This window comes from Narcine bancroftii, chromosome 4, assembly GCF_036971445.1.
Source record: "Narcine bancroftii isolate sNarBan1 chromosome 4, sNarBan1.hap1, whole genome shotgun sequence".
NCBI classification, from domain to species: Eukaryota; Metazoa; Chordata; class Chondrichthyes; order Torpediniformes; family Narcinidae; genus Narcine; species Narcine bancroftii.
The window spans coordinates 171,859,799-171,877,703 of NC_091472.1; the positions used below are offsets into that span (position 1 = coordinate 171,859,799).

The following is a 17,905-nucleotide window of genomic DNA, read 5'->3' on the forward strand; positions in this document are numbered from 1 at the left end:
CCTGCTGGACACTTTAAGAAGGGGGTGAATGTGGTGTAAACCACCAGCCTACTGCAGGAAGACCACCTAGGAGGCTGACTCCACCTGGCTGGCTGTCAGTCAACTGACCTGGATATAGAACTTCAGCCGGCCCCTCCCGGGCCAGGCACACATGGAACTATTGAGGCTGAAAACTGGTGTACAAGACTTTAAGTGAATTAAAGTCTGTAGTACAGTCTTTTCTGTGTTTTGTGTCTGCTGCACCACAGCGCACCACACGGTCACAGGGGGTGATTAGTGGGAAGGTGTGAGTGGACAAGGGTGTCCGAGAGGGAGCAGTCCCCATAAAAAATGGAGAGGGGAAGATGCGTCTGGTAGTAGGTGACAAAAATTGCAGAAGATAATGTGTTGGAGGTCAAGGTTGTTGCGGGCAAGGGGAATCCTATCCTTGTGACTAGTGGGGGAGGGCAGATGTGTGGGAAATCAAAGAGATGTGGGTAAGGACTGAAGCCAAGTTTTTTTTTTGAAGGAGGTCATCCTTGGAGCATATAGCCAAGTTTTTTTTTTGAAGGAGGTCATCCTTGGAGCATATACAATAGAGTAAGAGGAATTGAGAGAAAGGGATAGAATCCTTACAAGGAACAGGGTGTAAAGAGGTGTCGTCAAGGTATCTGAGGGTTGGTGAGTTTGTAGAAAGTTTCTGTAGAGCGTATGTCTCCTGAGATGGGGGAGAGAGCAAGGAGAGTGTTGCCAGAAATGGACCAAGTGAATTTGAGGTTGGGATGGAAATTGGCAGCAAAGTGAATAAAGTTGACTAATTCAGCACAGGTGCATGAGGCAGCACCAATATGGTCATCGAGGTAGGTAAGGAAGAGTTGAGGGTCCTTGCCTGTGTAGGCTTGTAACATGGATTGCTCCATGTAGCCAACAAAAAGGCAAGTGTAGCTGGGCCCATGTGGGTACCCATGGCTACTCCTTTCACCCGGAGAAAGTGGGATGAGTCAAAGAGATTGTTGAGGGTGAGGACAACTTCTGCCAGCCAGAGGAAGGTGTTGGAGGAGGGGAACTGGTTGGGTCTTTGTAATGGAAAATAAATGGCCTTCAGAATGGGGGTGTACAGTGAATGGATGTCCATGGTGAAGATGAGACAGTCGAGTTCAGGGAACTGGAGGTTTTTGAAGTGATGGACATGTGAAGTGTCGAGGATGTTGGGGTGGGACTGGACCAGGGGAGACAAAAGGGAGTTGACGTAAAATATCAGTTCAATGGTTCAGCAGCCCATGAAAATATTGTCTACCAGGGTAGTTGGGTTTGTGGATGTTGGGTAGGAGGTAGAACCAGGCGGTGTGGTGATGGGAAACAATGAAGTTGGGGGCTGTGAGAGGGAGACGACTGGAAGTGATGAGGTCAGTGATGGTGCATGAGACGGGGCTTGATGTTTTTTGAAGGGATCTTGTTCAAGGGGTAAGTAAGTAGAAGAAGGTGTGTCAAGCTGCTGACTAGCCTGAGCCAGGTCAAGGTCAGTGTGCCAGATCACAACAGCATCACTTGTCTGCAGGTTTGATGGTGTGGTTTGGATTGGTGCAGAGAGGGTGAAGGGCCAGACGTTCCAAGGGGTGGAGTGAGATTAGAATAAGTAGAGTGGAGATGGTTGACATCTTGGTGGATGTTGGAAATGTAAAGATCCAGACTGGGCAGAATGGGGTGTCCAGGAGGGGGAAGGAGGCTTAAGGCAGGGGAAGGGTCCTCCATGGGGGTGGGGGGGGGGAGATTCCTGATGGTAGAAGTGGGCCCTGAAATGGAGATGACAAGAAGAATTCAGCATCGTGGTGTGCACTGGACTCAAGGTGTGGGTGGGTGGAGATGAAGGTGAGGCCTCAACTGAGGGCAGAACATTCAGTCTCTGAGAGGGGAAGGTCAGTGGGGATAGTAAGGTCTGGCAGGAGTTAGAGGGGTGAATGGTGTTGAGGGGAGGAGGATTGGGGGATCAGAAGGGAGGTGAAGATTTATGGAGGGCAGGGGACATCAGAGGTGGAAGGCTGGAGAGGTCAGGGTGGAGATCGAGAGGGGAAGTGGAGGTTGGGAGAGGCGGAAGATTGGGGAGGTGGAGGGTTTGAGTATCGGTGAGGAGGAGGGATGGGGGTCATGGGAGGTGGAGGGTTGATGGGGTTGTGCAGTGAGATGCAAGGGTCAGAGCTGAAGGTGGGAAGAAAGGAAAGGCTCAAATGTGAAGGGGGTTGAATATGGTGGTGGTGTTGGGGGGGGGGAAGAAAGGGCAGTGGGGACCATGTGGAGTTATCAAAGGTGTCTTGCGGAGGCTGAGACCAGTGTTGGAACTGGTGAGGGAATTGGCAAGGATGCCGGATGGGGGTGTTTGGGACCAGGGGCATTGAGGGCTCTGGCCTGAGGGTAGCCAGGGGCGGGTGAAAACCCACATGGAAGATTGCAGAGGTGGCAGTCTCCAGGGAGGCGAGCTTCCGATCCTTGATGGTCACCAGGTGAGTTTAGAACTGGCAGGTGAAGACGTGGACCTGGCGGTTGATGAAGTGTAAGAGAGGTCTGTGGTGAGTAACTCTGGAGCTGTGAGAGTCTGTTGGTATCACTGCATCAAGGTGATGGCGGTCTGTAAAATTCAGCAAGAGAAGCGAAGAGATCAGCAATCAATGCAGTGCAGGAACCTGAGATCCTGGTGTGGGCCAATCTGGGAACCAGAGTTGGAATCCACAAGGCACAAGGTGGTGGTGGAGACAAGTAGCCAGGTAGAACACGTGGCTGTGGAAGCGAGTCTGGGTGAGAACATGAGTGTGGAGCTTGAGAGCAGCAGGGAGTGTGGATGGGGAGCGGTGAGAGAATCCCACAGAACTCCTTTCCAAGTCAGAAGGAGCATCCCTGGAACACACTTCACAATGGAGCAGCTGAATGGAGTTAGACAGGAAAGGCTGCCGATGTTGCAATTCTAGTGCAACACACAAAAGTGCTAGAGAAACTCAGGGCTGCGAGGTTAGCATAGTAGTTAGTGCTACTCTGTTATATATAACATAGAACACTATAACACAGTACAGGCCGTTTGGCCCTCGATATTGTGCTGACCCATATAATCTCTAGAAAGAAAACCCTACCCCATAACCCTCTATTTTTCCTTCATCCATGTGCCTGTCCCATGCAGTGGTCCCAGGAATTAATGACCAATCAGCCTTTAAAGTGTCCAGCGTGAAAGCAAAATCAGTGCAAAGCTAATGTCAGATGACATCATTTCATGGCAGCAATTGACAGCCTCGACCCATAGTACAATCCCCAGCATCTGCAGATGTCAGCGTTGCAATCAGATAAGTGTAGAATGGGTAATTCCATTGTGGGATTGAAATGACTCAAGTTTTTGTGTGACTGCAAGTACGTGAAGGAAGAAAAGATTAAAATGAAGGTACAAACTTTGCCAAGGGAAAGTCGCAGTGGGAGAGAGAGAAAGAGGAAATAAATAGCAATAGTGGACAATTTTTAAACAGTGAGAAAGTAGGTGGCGCTATAGTGCACAATCTATAAAGACTGTGGGAAAAGGCAATGGTGGACCTGACTTCCCAGAATGCTATGCGGCAGAGACCTCCTTCCATGAATGCTCCGTGCGTGCAGCCATGCATACAACCTTTTCTCTGCCGCATGGCATTCTGAGTGCAGGACCGCCGTCGCTTTTCCCCCTATGATCTTTATAGACCTCTATTAAGCCTTCTCTCATCCTTTAAGCTCCAGAGAGAAAAGTCTCACCTCTGCTAACCTTGACTTGTAAGACCTGTTTTCCAGTCTAGGCAACATCTTGATAAATCCCTGCACCCTTTCCATAGCTTTCACATCTTTCCTGTAATGAGGTGACCAGAACTGAACACAATACTCTAAGTGTGGTCTCACCAGAGATCTGTAGAGTTGCAACATGACTGCTCTACTCCTGAACTCATTCTCCCTATAAATGAAGTCCAGCATCCCATGGGCCTTCTTAACTATCCTATCAACCTGTGCGGCGACCTTGAGGGATGTATGAACTTGAACCCCAATCTCTCTTCATCTAAGTAACTGACCGTTAACTTTGTACTCAGCCTCTGGTTTGTCCTTCTAAAATGCATCACCTCACACTTAGCCAGAATAAACTCCATCTGCCACTTTTCTGCCAACTCTGCATCCTGTCTATATCTTCTTGTAACCCTTGGCAACTTCCATCCACAACTCCTCCAACCTTAGTGTCATCCATAAACTTACTGACCCATCCTTCCACCTCTTCATCCAGGTCATTTATAAAAATCACAAAAAGCAGGGGTCCCAGAACAGATCCTTACAGCACTTCACTAGTCATTGATCTCAAGGCAGTATACTTTCCTTCCACTACTACTCTCTGCTTTCTTCCTGCAAGCCAATTTTTTATCCACACAGCCAAGGTTCCACTGATCTCATTGACTTTCTAGATGTGTTTCTCATGGGAAACCTTGTCAAATACCTTGCTAAAATCCATGTAGACCACATCTTCCGCCCTACCATCAACAATTTCCTTTCTTATCTCCTCAAAAAACTCAATTAGGCTTGTGAGATGACCTTACCTTCACAAAGCCATGTTAACTATTCTTGAGTAGACTGTACTTCTCCAAATGCTCATAGATCCTATCCTTAAGAATCCTCTCCATTAGTTTGCACACCACAGACTTTAGACTTGCTATATAATTCCCAGGATTTTCCCTATTACAGTGCCAACATCCCAGATTAGAACCCGGCGTTGTCTGTAAGAGTTTGTATGTTCTCCCCGTGTCTGCATGTGTTTCCTCCGGGAGCTCCAGTTTCCTCCCACCCTTCAAAACATACAGGGGTTGTTGGTTAATTTGAGTATTTGGGCAGCATGGGCTCGTGGGCTGGAAGTGCTTACATTAAAAAAAAAGTCACACAGTGCAGTGCCAGATTAAGGTGTTGCAGGGCCTGTGGCAAATATTTTAAAGGGGCCCTAAATTGTGCCGGCTGGCGCATACATGGTGAGAGAGAAGCATCTACACTGAATTTACACTTACACAGAAATTCATCCCCTCCCCTCCCCTCTTAAAACTTACTTACACATTTTGTTAAAACATAGCTTTCGGCAGCAGCTGGTGGCATGCGATACCCATAATCCCCCACTCAGCTGGAACTGCTCTGTGTTTCCCTGATGCTGACACTGGTAGAGCGATTCCAGCTGTGTGGGGGATTATGGGGAACCAAGACGGCCATTGCTCCTGCATTGAGCTGTCGCAGATAGTCTGTGTTAATAATCCCGATTAAATTTAAGGTTAGCGATTTTAGCCAATTGTCACCTTTAATTGGGGTTATTAATGCAGACTATCAGTGTAGTATCTCATTGCTACTGCACAGACTTGAAAATGAAAATGTTTCTCATAATTCATGGTACATAAACACAGGGGCTCTTGAAATTATGGGGCCTGTAGCATTTGCTACTCTCGCTACTAAGTTAATCCGGCCCTGATGCAGCATCCAGAGGAAGCAAAGGTATATAACCAACATTTCAGGCCTGATGTTGTCAAGGAATGACTAGAAAGGATATTTACATAATGTAGCATAATACTTCCATGCAGTGAGGAGGGAGGGCCACATGGTCAGAGATGTCTTGAGACAAAGGCCTGGAGGTGTTCAGTGTGAAATCCTCCATGTCCGCTGGTTCTCCCTTGTCTAACCTTCCACTTACATCAGCAGCAAACACTGGTAGCTCAAACACAATTTCCTTTTCAGAAATTTATGTCGGCTTCAGCTGATGCTGTTGGGAATTAGCTATGTTTCCCGTAACCACATCTTTTATGATAGACTCTTTCCTACCACTGATGTTTGATCCACTGTTCTATTAATTCCCTCTTTTCTCTCCCTCTCTTTTTTAAAGTTTGCATTCCTCCAACCTGCAGGAACTGATCCATGATATAATTTACCATATGTCTATGCTCAACAATGCCACCTGCACTGTTTCTGGGTGCAGAGAATTCCAGGATTCACAATGCTGACTGTGGTGCGCTGTTAGCCAAAATCAGACACACACAAGGTAAAGAATGTACAACAAGCTTTAATCCACGAAGACTTCCACAGAGCCAGGCTGGCTGTAGCTGCAGTAACTCTGAGTGAGGCTTCGGGAGGCCGGCAGAGGCTTATATCCCGGAGGGTGATTGACACCCGACTGAGTGGGGCTTGATCTATTCAGGCCGACTGATTGTTACACTCCTACAGGTACAGAGGTTGCCCCCTGCAGTAGGCCAGCGGTACACTCCTGCAAGTACAGGTGTTACACCCTCCAATAGGCTGGCGGAACACTCCTGCAGGTATAGATGTTGCCCCCTGCAGTGGGCCGGTGGTGTACCACCACACTGACAAGAGATTCCTCAACCTTACTCTGAGATTATGTTAGTAAAAACACAATGCTGGAGAAAGTCAGCAGGTCAAACTGTATATATAGCAAAGATAAAGATACACAATCACATTTCGGGCTTGAGCCCTTTATCAAGGTATGAGCGAAAAGTAGACAGGTGCCTGAAAGTCTCAAGCCCGAAACATTTGTTATCTACCTTTATTTTTGCAATATAAAGTCCACCATTTGACCTGCGATGTTCCTCCAGCACTATGTTTTTAGTTCTTTCATGGTGTCTGCAGACTTTCGTGTTTTACTTCTGAGATTGTTGTTCTGGATCTTAACCATCAAAGGAACCATTTCATCTGTCAAACCCATCACAAATGAGATCATTCTTCCAAATTTCAGAGGGTGGGCTCATCCTGTTCAGAACTCCACCCACTGAAACCAGGAATGACTCTATTTTTCCCATTACATTCCCAAATGACAAATCTCTCACCATACTCCAGGCAGGCAGTTCCATTGCCATTAGTGAATGTCAGTGGCAATGTTTGTCCTGTTCTCAGACAAACTACTTTTTGTCTGGTATCTACGATGCAAATTAGACACTATTCACATATTCAGGAAATGGGGGTGGGGGGTGGTGGAAGCAATGATTAAAGAGGGAGTGGCAGGTTCAAGTGACAGTGGCTGCAGATACAACATCTGGAACTTGTTGGGAAAGGATGGAGAATTACACCAAGTGGCTGAAAGAGTACAAATAGTCCCATTCTTCCATGGGGAGACTAAAAGTGAAAACACAGAAATGCTGTGAGGAACTCAGCCAGTCTCACAGCATCTATAGTTGGTAGAGATATATTACCGATGTTCTGGGCCTGAGCCCTTCCTCAATGAATAGGCAAAGAACAGGAAGGTGCCAGAATAAAGAGGGAGGAGTCCAGACCAACAAGACGAGAGGAGAGGTGAAAGTTGATTTTGGCTCTGTGAAAGGAGACAGAGGGAAAAGGGAAGAGGCAGAGCTGGGGGCATGCTGACAGAGAAAGGAAGAAGAGGGGTGTTTAAACGAAACAGCACAGAGGTATCTGGAGCAGCATGGGGGAGTGTGCTGCACACTGACCCAATGTGTGTTTGTGTACACACAAAGAACTCCTTAGCTGGGAGAGGCCAACGTTCAGCCATGAAAATGGTGTTGATCTTGAAATCCTGTACACAGTCCAAGTAACATGTAACCGCATTCACTGAAGTTGCATTCATATATCTCTCATGATGTTGAAGGAGACCAACCAGCCCATTGAATCCACGCCAGCTCTCAGAATAATTTGTTGATTCCATTTCTCCATTTATTTCCCTGTTCTCTGCCACATGCCCATTTCCTCCCTTCCTATCCTACAATTCTCCTGCCTCTGACCTAATCACATGGAATATTTTACAACTGCCAACTAACCTACCAACCCACAGGTTGGTGGGATGTGGGAATGAGAGGAAATCCACACAGTCACAGGGTGAACGTGCAAAGTCCACACAGCACCAAGTGTCAGGATTGACCCCAGCTGGCTGCAGACGTGAGGCAGCGACACCTCACTCCGATCTTTTATCAAGGTAATGCTGAGCATAGATGAGCAAAGATCCCAATAATTCAGTGGATGGGGGATGGACTTTAAGGCAACTTAAATTTCCAGTGACAGGAGTTAACATTTCTTCATTGCTTTCTACACAGTAGGAAGAGCCAAAGCAATTTGCAGCCACTAATATTTTCCATTGTGGTCATTATGTTATCAAAGGCACCAGGTAGTTTCTACGCTGATTATCTTAATGCGTTAGGTAACCTGTTTGTTCGCTGAGCTGGCTGACAAAAGCCAACAAAGGTCACTGTTCATTAATAGCTTGTGAATTCTCAGTATCGCAACATCCAATATTCCCCCGATTATGTTTAAATGTCCTTATGTGCTCTTTTATGTTCTTGTATGCTCTTTATTTAACTGCTTTCAACTGATGATCATTATTTAATCCCCAAAAATATGGGGTAGCACAGTTAACGTGGCTTTTAGCACAACACTATTACAGCGCCAGCAACTCAGGTTTGAAGTTGGCACTATCTGTAAGGAGCTTGTATATTCTTCCCATGACCTGTGTGAGTGTACTCCAGTTTCCTCCCACCTTCCAAAGTAGACAGAGTTGGTAGGTTAATTGGATGCAGTTGGGATGGGCACAATTCGTGGGCCAGGATACAGGAACACATCTTCAATGGTAGGTTCAGTCACATCATGAGGCCAGTGGTGCAATGGACAACAAGGCTGACTATGGACCAGAAGATTGTAGGTCCAGCGCCTGCCTGGGGATTGTAGGTCCAGCGATCCAGGTTTGAATCCACTGCTGTCCGTAAGGAGTTTGTACGTTCTCCTCGTGTCTGCGTAGATTTCCTCTGGGTGCTCCAGTTTCCTCCCTCCCTTCAAAAGTATAGTTGTGAGTTAATTAGATGCTTCGGTGGCATGGGCACGTGGGCCAGAAGGGCCTGTTATCATGGTGTATATCTAAAATTTAAAAAAAATGAAATGCCTCTTGTGTGGTTGGCCAGTACCTCTGGACAAAGACGATACTGAGCCACAGTCAGAAGTGCCTGTTGATGAAATGATGAAGGGTCTGTTAATATGTTGTATTTCTAAATTTAAAAAAATTACTAAACCACATGGATGCACATAGAGAGGCAACGAGCTCTGTGACTCACAGCACATAACAGTCCACGACAGAACAAATAAATTCTGCCACCTCATCGGTTTCCAGGCAAGTACCTATATTAAAATAGCCCATTCCAGAAACTCTCATTTGGTAGGCAACATGTGGAGAGAGGACCAAAGTTAACATCTGGATGTGAAAGCCTTGCATCAGTTCAGAAGTTAAGATAATCACTTCTTGCTGTGTGAACTCTGGGAGAGTATCAATGGGAAGTTATCTTCTAATGGCAGTATTGTTTTTTGAGAAGCAGTTTTGGTGAGCTTGCCTCAGTGTCAGCAGGCCAAGTCAGAACAGAGTGATAGAGCCATCAACATGGGAACAAAGCCTTTTGGCCCATCTTGTCCATGGCGACCATGTCGTCCATCTGAGCTCATCATATTTGCCAGCGCTTGGCCCATAGCCTTCTCACCATTTCCTATCTATGTACCTGTCCTTTTAAATACCATTTAAAATGTAATTGTACCTGCCTTTACCACTTCCTCTGGCAGATCATTCTGTACACCCACCATTATCTGAGTGTATGATTTGCCCCTCAGGTCCCTTTTAAAACCTATGCCTCTCAGTTTTAGCCTCTCCAACCATGGGGAAAAGGCAATGACAACCTTATCTCTGCTCAATGTGATTTTTATTAATCTCCATAATGTTAGTCTCCTTTGATCCAGGGGAAAATATCCCAGCCTATCCAGTATAACTCGCCCAGTAAAAGCACAAGGCTGGAGAAACTTAGCAGGTCAAACAGTGTCTTTTATAGAGCAAAGGTAAAAATATATAACTATCGTTTTGGGCTTTGTCAAGGGTATGGGAAAAATGTCTGAACAAAAGAGTAGTGGGGGAAGATGGAGAAGGGAGTGGACAGCAGGGATCAAGAGATCCCTGGGTGAATAGAGAGGGAAGGAGGGTGGGGGGGTGGGAGGTGGTAAAGAGCAGGTTATTAGTTTCCTCCAGCTTTTCTTCAACCATAGTGAATACAGATTTTCTAACTCAAGTACGGTACCATCTAATTGCCGCCACATTACAGACAGCACTGTAACAAAGTTGCATTAACTTTATAATGGGCATTCCATGGGACTGTAAGCCAGAGGAGACACCTGGAATTGAACCAGGGACCTCTTGTTCTGCAAATCAAATGCTCTACCACTAAGGTATACCCCAATCTTTCTGGTACTTCAGACCATTAACCTTTTTCTTCCTTGTTCGCCCAAGGTAACTGAAAATAGTCAACAATTGTAATCATAATTCATTAAGCAATTTACAGAGCCAATAGGTATCCTGTCCCCAAACATTAATGGGCAACTCTAGCCTGCAGACAGTCTCTTGATAAAAATGCTTCATTAAAAGAGACAACAAAAGGGATTAGTTGTTATCCATGGACCAAGATTACATCTGACATATTTCCTCTGACCTAGAAATATACACAGTACATTAGCTGTGACCTAACTAATATTTTGTACAGTTCTTGTGTTACCTGCTTGTTCTTGTATGCGATGGCTTAACCCAGCTGCATTCTTAACAATTTTATTTACCTGTCACACAGCTGACAGGGATCTATGCACCTGTACTCAAGGTCCCTCTGTTCTCCCTCCCTCCTCACATTTTTCCATTTTTCATGTTTTATTCCCCAAACATGTTATCTCTCACTACCCTGGGTCAATTTCCATTTGGAAATTTTATGCTCACCTAACCAGTCCATTGTTGAATTCTGGTGGCCTAGAATTTTTTGCTCATTGGCCATCACACTGAGAATAACCTCCAAACTTCTTAATGGAGGCCCCTACAGTTAAATCTGAATAATCTGTCTGCAGCGTGAAATGCAGGGAGTGTGCATTGAGGCCCTGCAAGCAGGCCCATCTCCCTTTGCTTTCCATCAATTTCTAACCTAATTAGCTACTTTCCCTGGGCCATTTGAACTTTGGACACTTACTTCCTTGATCCAGCAAGTATGTCTTGGCCAAAAATCTTGCTAAAATCCACAACAAATGCTCTATTCTTATTAACAATTCGAGTTGCTTCCTGACCATCCCCTATCTAATTTATGTTGCCTGCTTCTGATTAACGTGTATCTCACAATGTTCAAGTTTATTATTATCTAATTGTACCAGTACAACCCGACAAAACTGCTTTCTCTGGTCCTCAGTGCAAAAACATGCAAAGGTCCATACAGACAAATGATACATATGGAGTACATATATACAATACATGTAGAACTAGGACCAGGATCAACCACCCTCCAATGCACATAAATAACTCCGTAGTGGAGGGAATAGAGAGCACCAAGTTCCTTGGAGTTCACTGAACTTTGGTGGACACTCAGCATCTCCTCAATTGTCAGGAGAGCATAATAGCATCTGCACATCATGAGAAGACTGAAGCAGGGAAAGTTACCAGCCTAGCATGTCAACTTTCTGGAGAGCGTCCTGGCCAGCTGCATCACAATAAGGTACGTTTGCTGCAGAGAATTGGATCGAAGGTCAATTCACAGGGCCATAATAGTGGCAGAGAGGATCACTGGAGTCTCCCTCCTCCCACCCCAAACCCCCTCACAGTGCACAAATAGTTGAGGACACGTTCCACCCCGCAAACAGCATCTTCTAGCTGCTCCTGTCGGGAAAGATACAGGAGAATCAGAACTGGTACCACCAGGCTGAGGAACAGCTTCTTCCCACGGGCATTGAGAATGCTGAACAACCAAAGGAACTGTTCACATTAACCATCCGAGACTCATATTTACTAGATAATATTTATTTTTATTTGTATATATGAATACTTGTCCTGCATACCGTATGTATTGTTTTTATCTTTGTGTGTTATGACTGGTTGTATGTCTGCATGTTTTGCACTGAGGACCAGAGAATGCTGTTTTGTCAGGTTGTACTTGTGCAATCAGTTGACAATAAACTTGACTTAAATTATTCTGCCCTCAGAATTATTTCCAATGCAGACGTCTCCCTGTCTAAGCAACAATCTAAAGACTCTTACTTTATTTCTTACTGAATATTTATATTTTCTATGTTGCACAGTCAGTTTGTTCACATTATGTTTACATTTATCACTTTTCTATACATATCTTTCTTGAGTACAGTTACTGATAAGTTGAAATTCTGCCTGGCCTGCAGGAAAAAAGAACCTCAGGGCTGTATGTGATGTCATGAATGTACTCTTGACAATAAATCTGAACTTTGAACTTTGATACGGCATCAACAACCTTTTAATTATCTGGCACTACACTTACAGCCAAAGAGATTTGGAAAGTTACACCAGGGCTAATGCTATTTCCACTTTTTTTTCCAGAGCCAGGGAAATATTTTGTGAGAAGCTGAAGATTTACCCCAGTTTTCAAGATGCTAGATGATTTCATGTCTTCTCTCACTATACTGTACATAATACATGTTCATAATTTCCAATATTTTATAACATAGAACACTACAGCACAGAACAGGCCATTCAGCCCTCAATGTTGTGCTGACCCATCCTTAAAAATGCACTAAACCTTCCCTATCCTGTAATCCTCTATTTTTCATCCATCCATGTGCCTGTCCAAGAATCTCTTGAATGCCCCTAATGTCTCTGCGTTTTTAAAAATAAAACTTAACTCTGATGTCTCCCCTAAACTTCCTGACTTCCCTCCCTTCACTTTGTACATGTCCTCTGTTGTTTGCTATTCCTTCCTGGGAAACAGGTTCTGGCTCTCCACCCTATCTAGATCTCTCATAATCTTGTCTTCTTTGGCTTGGCTTCGCGGACGAAGATTTATGGAGGGGGTAAAAAGTCCACGTCAGCTGCAGGCTCGTTTGTGGCTGACCAGTCCGATGCGGGACAGGCAGACACGATTGCAGCGGTTGCAAGGGAAAATTGGTTGGTTGGGGTTGGGTGTTGGGTTTTTCCTCCTTTGCCTTTTGTCAGTGAGGTGGGCTCTGCGGTCTTCTTCAAAGGAGGCTGCTGCCCGCCAAACTGTGAGGCGCCAAGATGCACGGTTTGAGGCGTTATCAGCCCACTGGCGGTGGTCAATGTGGCAGGCACCAAGAGATTTCTTTAGGCAGTCCTTGTACCTTTTCTTTGGTGCACCTCTGTCACGGTGGCCAGTGGAGAGCTCGCCATATAATACGATCTTGGGAAGGCGATGGTCCTCCATTCTGGAGACGTGACCCATCCAGCGCAGCTGGATCTTCAGCAGCGTGGACTCGATGCTGTCGACCTCTGCCATCTCGAGTACCTCGACGTTAGGGGTGTGAGCGCTCCAATGGATGTTGAGGATGGAGCGGAGACAACGCTGGTGGAAGCGTTCTAGGAGCCGTAGGTGGTGCCGGTAGAGGACCCATGATTCGGAGCCGAACAGGAGTGTGGGTATGACAACGGCTCTGTATACGCTTATCTTTGTGAGGTTTTTCAGTTGGTTGTTTTTCCAGACTCTTTTGTGTAGTCTTCCAAAGGCGCTATTTGCCTTGGCGAGTCTGTTGTCTATCTCATTGTCGATCCTTGCATCTGATGAAATGGTGCAGCCGAGATAGGTAAACTGGTTGACCGTTTTGAGTTTTGTGTGCCCGATGGAGATGTGGGGGGGCTGGTAGTCATGGTGGGGAGCTGGCTGATGGAGGACCTCAGTTTTCTTCAGGCTGACTTCCAGGCCAAACATTTTGGCAGTTTCCGCAAAGCAGGACGTCAAGCGCTGAAGAGCTGGCTCTGAATGGGCAACTAAAGCGGCATCATCTGCAAAGAGTAGTTCACGGACAAGTTTCTCTTGTGTCTTGGTGTGAGCTTGCAGACGGCAAAGTCCTCCTCAGCGACAAGATCTCCATCCTCAACCGATGGTCAGAACACTTCCAATCTCTTTTCAGTACCAACCGCTCAGTCAAAGATTCCGCCCTGCTCCAGCTCCCTCAGCAGCCCCTAAGGCTAGAGCTGGATGAGGTTCCCACCCTGGATGAGACATATAAGGCAATCGAACAACTGAAAAGTGGCAAAGCAGCAGGTATGGATGGAATCCCCCCAGAAGTCTGGAAGGCTGGCGGCAAAACTCTGCATGCCAAACTGCATGAGTTTTTCAAGCTTTGTTGGGACCAAGGTAAACTGCCTCAGGATCTTCGTGATGCCACCATCATCACCCTGTACAAAAACAAAGGCGAGAAATCAGACTGCTCAAACTACAGGGGAATCACGTTGCTCTCCATTGCAGGCAAAATCTTCGCTAGGATTCTACTAAATAGAATAATACCTAGTGTCGCTGAGAATATTCTCCCAGAATCACAGTGCGGCTTTCGCGCTAACAGAGGAACCACTGACATGGTCTTTGCCCTCAGACAGCTCCAAGAAAAGTGTAGAGAACAAAACAAAGGACTCTACATCACCTTTGTTGACCTCACCAAAGCCTTCGACACCGTGAGCAGGAAAGGGCTTTGGCAAATACTAGAGCGCATCGGATGTCCCCCAAAGTTCCTCAACATGATTATCCAACTGCACGAAAACCAACAAGGTCGGGTCATATACAGCAATGAGCTCTCTGAACCCTTCTCCATTAACAATGGCGTGAAGCAAGGCTGTGTTCTCGCACCAACCCTCTTTTCAATCTTCTTCAGCATGATGCTGAACCAAGCCATGAAAGACCCCAACAATGAAGACGCTGTTTACATCCGGTACCGCACGGATGGCAGTCTCTTCAATCTGAGGCACCTGCAAGCTCACACCAAGACACAAGAGAAACTTCATAATCTTGTAGACCTCTATTAAGTCCCCTCGCATCCTTTTATGCTCCCAAGAGAAAAATACCAGCTCTGTTCACCTTTACTCATCCAACTGATTTTCCAGTCCAGGTAACATCCTGGTAAATCTCCTCTGCACCCTCTCCATAGCTTCCACATCCTTCCTATAATGAGGTGACCAGAACTGAATACAATAGTCCAAGTGTGGTTTCACCAGATTTAAAGTGTTGCAACATGATCTTTCTAATCTTGAATTCAATCCCTTTATTAATGAAGCCCAGCATCCTCTAGGCCTTCTTAACTATCCTATCAACCTGTGTGGTGACATTGAGGGATGTATGGATTTAGACCCCCAAGGTCGCTCTGTTTGTCCACACTCAAGTAACCGACCATTAATCCTGTACTCAGTCTTCTGGTTTGTCCTTCCAAAGTGCATCACCTCACACTTATCCAGATTGAACTCCATCTGCCATTTCTCTGCCCAACACTGCATCCTGTCTATATCCTCTTGTAACTTTCAGCGATCTCAAAAAACTCAATTAGGCTCATGAGGCACGACCTTCCCTTCACAATCCTTGAGTAGACTGTACTTCTCCAAATGCTCACAGATCCTATCCTTAAGAATCTTCTCCAATAGTTTTCACACTGTATGTAACACCTCGGTGATATCAATGCCCACATAATTGCTCTCTTCCTGGAGGGCAGATACACTCAGAACTTACCCTACCAGAGAATGTCATTGATATATGTGGCTGAGGGGTATGGAAAGAAACCAGGTATAGGTACTGAGGTTGAATAATCAGCCATGATTGTAATGAATGATGGAGCAGGCTCGAAGGGCTGAATGGCCTTCTCGCACCTATTTTTTATTTCTATGTTTATTCATCCTCTCATCCACACACAGTCTACCTTTTTGGTCTCCAACAGGAATTGTGCTTCCTTTATAAACCCGCCTTCCTTGCACATATTTGTGGAACCTTATGGTTTTCCTTAATTTTACCAGACAATGTACATTCAACACACATTTTAACCTTCATAATTCCCCTTTAAATTTTATTCTTGCACTTTCCTGAGCTCTTCTCAGTTTTCTGTGTTGAGGTGGTCACTTGGAATCACATTGGTACCACAAGTGTTGTGAAAATGTTACCCATTCAGTGTGTTACCACGATTGATGGTTTGTCCTTCATCCTTCTGGCACAATTTACACCTATTTACAGCTTATTCACATATTTCCTCATCCTTATTAATGCCCATTTCCTCATCCTTATTAATGCCCGTTGTTCATAAAGTTTCCAACATCTTACTCAGACTTGGCACCTTGAGGTCTCCAGGGACTGAGCAGCTTGGCTCTCGTCTGCCTCAACTTGGCCTGATTGATCCTTCTCCGTAAGGCTAAGTATCCTGTGATGCTACATGGTCACCACAGATATTTGTAATTAAGATTGGAATTTAGATGCACCTCCCAGCGATAATTTTATAGTTGATCATTCCAAGTGGACAGAATTTACGTTTGTCTCCAATCCTCATCATTTACTAAAGATGAGCTGTTCATTTAAACAAAAATATCATCAATCAGTTTTAAATTCCACAGTCATTGTGGGATTTGAACTTAGCTTTCCATTTTGTTAGTCCACACTTCTACATGATAATCTGATAATTTACCATCACCCAAGAAGTTTCTTGACTTGAAGGGAATTCTGAAGGAGGTGTTGAGAATTCAAATGCAAAGAAAGACTTTAATTTCACAGCATGTGATAAATTATACTTGGTGTGTGAACAGAAACACATGTTTTCATGGCCATGGTCTCTTTAAAAAAAAGCTCAATTTGAATTAATGTGTAACAAAATGTATTTCACACTAATGATTACTGCTGCCAGTTGCTTTAAAATACTCAAATGTCACATTAGTGAAAAATTCTGATTCTTGTTGAAGTTTACTTTGCAATTTTAAACTGTGCTGCTCTTTAGCAGTATTCTCTCTCCAAGGGCTGGGTACAAATCCACACCCACCAGTCCACTCTAGTACCTCCTTGGCGGAATCCCAGCCTGACCTATTTGACTGTGGGCAGTGACACAGTCGAGATGATGTTTGCTCTCTCCCACAGCTTTTCCAGAAGGAAGAGCTGGAAGGTGTCAGAAGCTGTTGGTCTTCTCTGACCCAGTCTTATCAAACCGAGACCAGCTGTGTCAATAGGAAAGTTTGTCTTTATCTTATCCACGCTATCAAGTCTCCAAGGTTTGTAGCTTGATATTTCTCGAGGTGAATTATAAGACGAAGGAGTGAGAAATTGGAATCTATTCCCGCCTGGACAGGCCACAAATAAACTGAAAATGTTGGGTCTGCTTCTTGTGCTTCAAATCTCAGGTAAGGGGTCTCTCCTGGGGTGAGCTTTGCTCCTAATCTCAGTTGCTTCATGTTTGAACTTGTTTGTTTCCGTCTGTTCCTCTGTCACCCAATGTAGCTGGAGCTGAGAGCAGGTCCATTCAGTCCAGGAATCTCTGGCAGTTACGTGGGATGATTAAGTGCACCATTCCAGACAGCAAACCACTTCAGAGTTTCAGTGACTATGGATGTTACTGTGGATTCGGTGGATCTGGGACACCGGTGGATGAGCTTGACAGGTAGGTTGATAGGAAGGTCTGTGCCGAGCCATTTATCACCCATTGAAGACCAGGGTCACCCTGAACCAGAACGTTATTTGGCTCCACTCACAGAATCAGAATTAATTGTCGTTGAACATGTCATAAAATTTGTTGTTTTGCAGCAGCTTCATCGCTGTACGAATATTTATATAAACCGCTTTAAAAATAAATAAAAATAATGCAAGAAAAAGTCAAAGTCAGGCAGACTCTTTGGTTCATTGATCATTCAGAAATCTGATGGCAGTGGGGAAGAAGCTGTCCTTGTGCCCGAGTGCTCATCTTCTGGCTCCTGTACCATTCTCCCGATGGTAGCAGGATGAAGAGGGCATGGCCTGGGTGGTGGGGGTCTTTGAGGATAGAGGCTGCTTTTTTTTGAGACACCGCCTCATGGAGACGTCCTCGAAGTGAAGTCTGGTACCCGTGATGTCACAGGCCGTGTTACCAGCAGGTCAGATCCTCGGAGATGTTGACACCCAGGAGTGAGAAGTTCTTCCCCCTCTCCACT

General features: G+C 45.3%; 1 protein-coding gene across 1 annotated transcript in view; it reads left to right on the forward strand.

Moving 5' to 3' along the window:
- LOC138761221 (RNA-binding protein Musashi homolog 1-like) overlaps positions 1–17,303 on the forward strand; it is a 185,342-nt gene extending 168,039 nt beyond the window's left edge. Inside the window, exon 16 of the mRNA XM_069932996.1 lies at positions 17,220–17,303. The gene's annotated coding sequence lies outside the window, so the exon portion shown is untranslated. The remainder of the gene's footprint in view (positions 1–17,219) is intronic.
- The last annotated feature ends 602 nt before the right edge of the window (positions 17,304–17,905 follow it).